The sequence below is a fragment of the Liolophura sinensis genome, chromosome 3, assembly GCF_032854445.1.
Source record: "Liolophura sinensis isolate JHLJ2023 chromosome 3, CUHK_Ljap_v2, whole genome shotgun sequence".
NCBI classification, from domain to species: domain Eukaryota; kingdom Metazoa; phylum Mollusca; class Polyplacophora; order Chitonida; family Chitonidae; genus Liolophura; species Liolophura sinensis.
The window spans coordinates 9,570,528-9,579,430 of NC_088297.1; positions in this window are offsets into that span (position 1 = coordinate 9,570,528).

The following is an 8,903-nucleotide window of genomic DNA, read 5'->3' on the forward strand; positions in this document are numbered from 1 at the left end:
TCCAGACGTATCTCCGGGAGAAAGGGTATCCGGCTAAGATTTCCACGGATAGCCGCTTTGTGAAAAGCCAGAACGCCTTTAACCAGAGAGGTGTGGAATTAGAGAACGCCGGCCTCCATGTCAGGGGATATTCATATCATTGATTGAGGAAATTTTAAAATAATAAAACAACCAAGTCATGATATGTCCGCTACAATGACAAAAGCATGTGCCTTTCATGTTATAGCTGACCTTCAGACTGTAACCGTTGAATATTGTTGCGTGCGGACACACAGCACGCCTGTGCCCTTCACGTTGGTACATCCCAAGGGGACGTGCACTGTAACACCGAAGGGGACTGGTGGAATAACGTCTCACATATGATGTACAAGCAGATCAGTGCGGCAATTTCCAGATTACATCTTGAACTGTTAACGAAGACTAATATGATAATAGCACCCGTTATACATAACCTAATCACAGTAAATATAATAAAGAGTCAAAAAAGCTTTTATTAAAAAAAGATCTATTATGAGGATCTATGTCGAGAAATGTTTAAAAATCACCCTTGTGTACACAGATGTATCATGGGAGCCATTTCAGTGTACCAGTCTACTGGACGATATTTAAAACACACTAATTCTGCTGTTGAGTACCAGGATAGTCTTGAAGCCAGAGTGCCCGACTATCCCCGGGAAACTGAGATTATCCCCACTGTTGCTTTGACTCGTTTCCGATGGTTTCAGTGACCACCAAGTGCCTTGGAGAAATCTTAAGAGTCGATATCTAAAACTACAACCAGTGCTGGGCCCAAAGTCCAAAGGCCAGGTTAACTACTTTTTATACAACAGAGAAGTTATTGATGGAAGTTTATATTCCGCTACAAGGCCCTGCACAAAGTGCTTTATTACAAACATTACGATGTATACGAGTTGTATTAAATGTGATTATTTTAGGTATTGTAAATATCTTGACGGGTTGAGGGAATATTTGAGAGAATTTAACCCTGTCTGTTTTTCTTGTTGAATGGGTCCAAATATCACGCCCAGAGTATATATAAATTCTTAAATCAACGACATGCACCACGTGTCTACTGGATGGAGGCTACAAGGCAACGGCCTATAGACTGATATTGAATGTTTACTGACCTTTGCCACACATCACTAATCCTGTCAGCAATTTGATGTGGTGGACAGACCTGTGTAAGTTATTTCACATGCCCAGTCAAGCTAGTCATTTGATGCAGTTGGCTGACTTTTTGAATTGCCCTTGATCATTATTTGGACTTTCTGTCCCATCTTATTGCCTAAGCAATGGTTATAAATGTACCCTCTCTGCTTACCACATATTTTTGGCTCATGGTGATGGAAAATTAAGCTTATACAAAGTCGCTCTGCCTGTAAATATTCATTGAAGTCATTCCGTCCTATTATCGGAGGTGTGTTTCTTTCTCCTTCTGTCTATTTTGATTAAGCATTGCAGACATCTCATGGAAAGTTGTTAAAATGTCCCGTCATGCTTGGTACCTATTTGTTCCGGCATCGGGATATATACAGGCTTGATCGTACAATGTTACTGTTTGCTATTTTTATCATAAAATGGGGTATGATTTTTAATGTTGCATAATGTATTAATCCATTTTACGCGTAAAGTGCCACTTGATTTGTTATTGTTCTAATGACATGTCGAAGTTAATTCATGTTTATATATATCCATTTAACAAACTGAATACATCCTGATTTGATTATCAGCTGTATGTCGGTTTACACCAGTGTGGAATCATATGTGTTACCTGTTGAAAGATTTTAGTGTTCTGTGTTATTCAAAATGAAATTAAAAGAAAAATTTTAACTGGAGCAGTACTTTGATTTGTCCTTTGAATAATATTGTTTGTTAATGTTAGGCATGTACGTACTGTCCGAGATGAACAAGATCCTGTGATTTGTATTTACCTACCTACTAATTTGGATTGTCAAGTGAGAGTCGCAAATTCGTACAGAATGTACGTGTCATAGGAATTCCATGGGTGTTGTCGGATAACTTTATAGGGTTATGAAGATAAACTGCGGCTGTGGTCTTTCGAATTAAGACATGCCAGTGCGGTTATGAAAAACAACAATGTGGAACTGTCCGGATGGTCTTAGGACAGATCTTACCATATGACATGCAGCTTACCGGAGACAGGGTTTATGCATTGCAGTTTAACTTCCGTATTCAAGAAATTTTCGCTTGTACGGTGTACAACGAACGGCCTCTTTCACGAGCCTCCTCGACTGGTTAACTTCACAAAGGCCCCAAAAACAGTGAGAGCGAGGGATCCACAAACCCCTGAACATTCATCCCACCCTAGATTTATAACGGTTACTTAGGTAACCTTCGCTAATGACGAAAAGTAGCGTATCCGTTCTGAAATAAGAGCGTTCCACAACAATGTTTGTTTGATCGAAACCATACCTAAGGGAGATTTTCCCTCAGTTAATTCTATAGTTTGATTTGTCGCTACTAAGAATTTAAAATACTACAGCATATGGACAGTAAATTCAGGGTAATGACGGAAGTGGTCACTAGCCTTCACGCTAGAAGGCTAGAAGTAGACAAGAGGCTAGAAGTAGAAAATTTTCTCCCCTACGTAACAAACTCTACAGGTTTTACTGGTCATGTTTTCCTTTCAAGTTCATGTGCAGAATTTCGATTTTCATAAAACCTTTGTGTTAGAGCACGTTTTTCGCTGTCAAACTATGTCTTTATTCTGTTACTTTACCAGTAATGACTTAGAGAAATTTGCCTAGACATTGGTGGAATTAAAAGCTCTGAAGCTGAAAATGTAGCTCCGAATTTCATATGGGGTTTCAAAAAAAAGGGCAAAGGAACACAAATAGCCATTGAGATTTCAGTAGTAGAATAGAATCGATGTTGGTATGGGACAAAAGAAGTCACCACGCCATGAACGGTAATAGCCTGTTACCCTGCTGCTGAATGAGACATTGGAGCAATTGGGAAGGTCTTTTCTTCTGGTCTCTATAATAGACAGTCTGTAGTACCTATTTTCCCGTTGTGTTTCAGACAGGACTCCTCGGCCCTACCTTTGCGCCCTCTGCGGTAAGAGGTTCTCCCGCGGGGGACAGTCTTCGCCGTCACCGGGCCCTGCATGACCCCAGCTCCGTCACCTTCCCATGCTACGTATGTGGGGTCCGCTTCCGCCGGAAGGACCACGTCCGCCGTCATCAACGTAGAGCCCATCCGCAGCTCATCGATTTGACATCCCTACATGGGACAACGACAGAAACCCCCGTCCTGGACTTCCAACAGACGGAGCGGTTATTAAGCGACCTGAGCCAGGCTAAAGCCGGTGATACGTCTCAGGTCCGGCAGCCTGAAGACCTCATTATGGAGACCAGCTTGAGTTTTGAGTTGATTAGAGATAAGGGTATCCTTGACGGACAACAACAACAACAACAATCGCGTCATCATCCTCAGGTTCACCCGAGTATTACAAAGATAAGCTGACGCTGAATGCGTCCTCTGAACGCTTTGGAGCGCCTAATCTAATTCATGTGTTACCTTCTTTGTCAAAGGTGGCTAGTTTCAAGCAGACTAAAATTGTTGGTACATAACGTGTATGTATGGATAACAAATGACCTGACAGAAAAAGTATACTGAACTAGAAGTATTCGTACGGCGATCATTTTCACGAAAGCCTGTCGTATTGACAGATTTATAGAAGTGGATAATGTAGGTATTATCCTCAGTTGTAAAGGTTTATTTTATGAAGAAGAAAAAAAAACACAGCAGGTGTTCAAATGAAAAATAAGACTTAACGAAACTTAAGGAACACACAGGTTTTCGTGGTCGGGAGACGATGTTGTAATCTGTCAATTTGAAAAGAGATGTTAAGCAGCTCTTTGGACCCCAAAACTTTTACAAGTTTGTCATAAAACGCTAGAGGACTGACAGAAGATATGGATTGCAAGTGAAAGACAACCATGGATACCTACTGGTCATCATATCGGGGAAAAGTCTCGGAGATACATGTTTCACTGGAGGACCGGATGTAGTGCATGGACTATTTTCTTTTGAGGATAGATAAAACAGTTGCTTTGTTTTCAGTGTGGAACTAGTTGAGAATCACGTTTTTGCGTGCAGATGGTCTCCGCTTGTTATGCTGGCTCAATATGTCATGAAGCGTCTCTGTCCCCGTGCTGATTCTGTGACCCAACTGATATTCTTGGATGTTTACATGCTCATGTTATAACATTAACGTTTGACCGATAAGTGAGGAAGTGCGTGTTCTTCATTTCTATAGACACAGATTACAATCTAATGCATACTCTCACAAGGTGCTCCACGCTTCCAAGGAACTCGCGGTCAGATAAGTCCAGATTTTTTAATTTGAGCTCGACTTCTTTCACTTGTTGTTTAGAACTCGTATGGATAGTTTTTTCCTGGAGCTGACTCGATGATATGCTATCAGGACAAACCAAAGAAAATGTCCTCATTGCCAGTTTGTCTCAAACCGCCCAAGGGCGACCACTCAGTGTCTAATGGTTGACGAACGCTAGACAAGTACAACCCTTAACTTTGAGGGTTTCTAACTTCCGAAGGTTACATGGCTTGTATCTTCTGGAAACACAATAACCATTACCGTATAAAGCATTGTGAAGTACCACTTATACCTTTCTAACTTTAAACAGATATGCAGGAATAGGTGGTGTTATCGTGATGGAAATGGTGTTTAAAACCACTATTTTGTGACGTGGAATTCCAAAATTCGCTGACCGCTGTGCTCTAAGTACTTGATGTGAACGTTATAACAATACATATATACGTTTTTATTCCCAATCCATGTACATTTTGTATGGAGATTGATACACTGGGTATTATAGGGAACTAATGTAACATTCCTTGTTTGGTATACTGGTATAGAGTGTACAAAAGTATTAAATGGGTACAACGTTGAGTGATGTATGAGAAAGGGTTTGATGTACATATAGACCTACTTTATGCATATGATGCAGGATTAATAATTTTTTAAGCAATTGTGTTGTTAAGATAATTTTTATTTATTCTGATAATATGAGATATTTATTGGTCTTGTGTGCCAGTGTTGCACCAAATGATGGGCTGGAAGTAAAAACAAAAAAATAACTATAGCATCGCTTGATACCTTACACCAAGGAAACAAGTCAGCTGGAACAACGATAATGCTATGCTGAAAACGTCGAAAGTACTGATGAAAATGCACGAATAAATATATACGAGGCTTTTTGTTTTGTATTTTTGTACTGGTGTGATCATGTTAAATGTTGGTGATCCCTGTGTATTTGTGAATGCCTGGGACTAACAGTATGGGTTGTAGATACGGTAATTATGGATTGGCGGGAGATTTATTCTTAAACCACTCATTTCTTTTTAAATAAATTACTATTGCTGCGTTAATGTATGTATTCACTGCAAAGTGCTACGTTGTAATTTTATATCAGATGTATATATCTATACGTTTATGAGTTTTTACACTTAATTTACTTAATTTTAGACAACACTTCACTCTAGAAATGTTTATAAACATGCGCATATTATGTGATAAATTTGAAATTTTATCGTTGTTATTTGACGTGTTTTGACAATGCATTTTATACGTTACTGTCTTCACATAGAAAATAAGACTGTAGGAAGTTAAGTTATATGGGGTTATATATTTGTATATTTCTATGAATTTATGTTACACAATGTCTGTGTATATGTTGTTTTGGAAACTGTGATTTCACCGTTTCCATGTGCGTTTTCATGACATAATATAGCTATACATTAAACCATATGTTGCCAACATTTCAATTTTTGGACTCCTTGATGTAAAATATTGTGTTATTAAGGTCGAAGTAGCAATTTACGTGTAAGATGTACCTTTTTAATATAACCGCATGGGATCATTTGTTAGGGCTTAACGCCACTTGGGAATTACCTTGTAAGAGCATGTCAAAGTAGCAGTCGAACATGAAAACGTTCCGTCGCTATGTAAAAGGTCTTAGTGACGTTTGATTTGAGTAGCAGTTGTGTATGGCGCAAAACACCAATCAAATAAATAAATAAATATTTTAACTGGAAACTGTTCCGTTGCCATATGAGAGCGACATGAACGTTTGATGAATGTGAGCTAGCAATTCAATTGATAACTGCCCCCATGCCCTTGTGAGAGCGACATAAACGTTTTCGTGATTAGGACGGTAACAGTTTGAACTGGAAATAGTTCCATTGCGCCGCGTGATGACCACGAGGGTAGTAACTGAGCTGAAAGCTGTTCCAATGCAATACGAACACCGCACTGACGTTGGGTGGATGGCAGAGAGGCGGTAAATGAACTAGAGTGATTCAGTGAATGAATGGCTATGGCTTTTTGTGAGATATTTTGATAAATGTGATTAAAACACATTATTTGTTATTAATTCTAGATCAGTGGCGTGTAATAGATTGCAGTTAACATCACTGCATTTTGTTACCTAAATCTGCATAAGCCAAAGAGCGTGTAAATTACTGCTACTTAGACATTTACATGAACAGTTTAAATAGAACTATAGCTGACATAAATTGACAAGTGGCCGGACTTAACGGGCTGCGTGTGACGATATGCCGATTATGGACACTGTCTATGCTGTCTTTTACATTAATGCCAAATAAATAGAAGTTGTTCTGTAGTCATTTGAGATGGAAGTTAATGTTTGATGGACTCATGCAGTGTGATGATTTAACAGTTAAGCTGCAAAACATTCCCTGTAACATGTAAAGACCATGTGAAGCTGTGATTGATACCGTCGTAATTTAACCTGAAGTAAATCATACGTTGAGTGCTATGTAGCAGTTTCACGTCTTCAGAATGTCGTCACTCCTCTTTATTTCATTATTTCAGTAATGTTTTTACTCATGAGTAAAAAGAGTTATTCCAACATTAAGTGTCGTGATTATAGTTGGAAAAAAAGAGTTTCTGAACTCTGATAGTATGGTTCATAAAGCCCACCTTAGAATTCAAATGTTTGAATGCCTTTAAAATCCCTTCACAAAAATCTAAAAAAAATAAATAAATAAATGAAATTATATTTGTGCGTAATTGTGAAGTGGTCTTAAAGTGATGTATACTTCGATTTTAGAGGTCTTATAACTAGCTCATTCAATACAGTACAAGATCCCACTTATCTGCAATCACATGCTGTTCCCTGCAAAACCCCATGATGTTTGATCGTGTGACCCCATGTTTGCAGTACACACTAAAGACAGATACACGGGTATAGGTCGCAACAGCTCCTTCGCTTTATAGCACTTCGTTGGCCGAAACGTTTGAACTGAACTCATTTTTACTCACCGCAGATGAGAGTCATCAGATTCGGAGTCATCTCTGAATCAAGAGATGAAGGAATGACAAATGGCGCCCTGTCTACATTCCAATCGCAAACTGTGAGTGGTTGTGTCTTCCGTGACGACATAAAACATGAAAGAGATACGTCGCTATGCTTGACTTAAATGTTGGGGGCATCTTTGGAGAACGGACCCCTGCATTGTATAGCAAGAATGCAATTACACGTAAAGCTATCCCGTTGAAATGTGACAATCATTTACCCGTTTAATGGATGTGATGTGGCAGTTGGATTCGAACGGTTTCGTTTCCTTGTTAGAACCATGTGAACGTTTGAAGATTGTGAAGTAGCAATTGAACTGGAACGGTTCAGTTGCCATGTGACAATTCTATAGATGTTTCATGTTTATAAGATAGCAGTTGCACGTAAAGGGTTTCGGTTGCAATATGACAATCATTTGGACCTCTAATGTAACAGTGTAATTGGAGACGGTCCCCTTCCCATGTTTAGAATAATATGGATCTTTGAAGATTGTGAAGTACCAATTTATTTATTTACTTATTTATTTATTTGATTGGGGGCTTTACGCTGTACTCAAGAATATTTCACTTATACGACGGCGGCCAGCATAATGGTGGAAGGAAACCAGGTATAGCCCGGGGGAAGACCTCGACCATCCGCAGGTTGCTAGAAGACCTTCCCAGATACGGCCGGAGAGGAAGCCAGCATGAGCTGGACTTGAACTCACAACGACCGCATTGGTGAGAGGCTCCTGGGTCATTATGTTGCACTAGCGCGCTAACCAACTGAGGCACGAAGCAGGCTGCAGACAGCTGTCTACTGCCGTCCCCGTAGCCGCCTACTTATATATTCTTACTATTTAAATTAATAGTAATTGTGACATAATTACTTTCAATCAGTCGCCTACTTTTAAACTCTGACATCCTTCTCCAGTTCCAAATAAAAACCCTGGGTAGTTGTATAACCTGAAGTCGTTCCGTTCAGAAAATAACAAACATAACTGTATAAATCCATTACAATTTTTCGCGTAAATCTAAAATTCTCGATATCGGAGTAAAACGCCATTTATAAGTATATCAGTAAATTATTTATGGATCTGGTAGAATTCACCTAAGGGTGAAATGGTACGTGCATACTGCTTGTTTTACTCTCTGTAGTGTGGTGTAGTGTTTTCATATGGTTGTATTTCTGCAGCCCTTTACATATTTTTCTTGTATTTATAAAGTACTGCATGTGTGAATGTCATTTTCCCATGTAGCCAAAATGAAGTAGAGGAATACATGTGGGATTTTGTATGTTTTGTTCTGGGATGTGAAGACGGTGATAATTTATAACAATGTCATTGATACAATTTTGTACGCAAGTTTCATTTTGTTTGTGACTTCAAGACAGTGGTATATTTTTGTGACGATGCGCTTGGTACAACATTGCATGTAGTCTCCAGTTTGTTTGTTTTTTTTTAATTCAGTATAAAGTGAAAGTTTTATTATTTTGAACTCTTACTGGGGCTCCTGGAAATATACGCCATGGGTTTATGTATTGAATCAGTCTCTGTACATT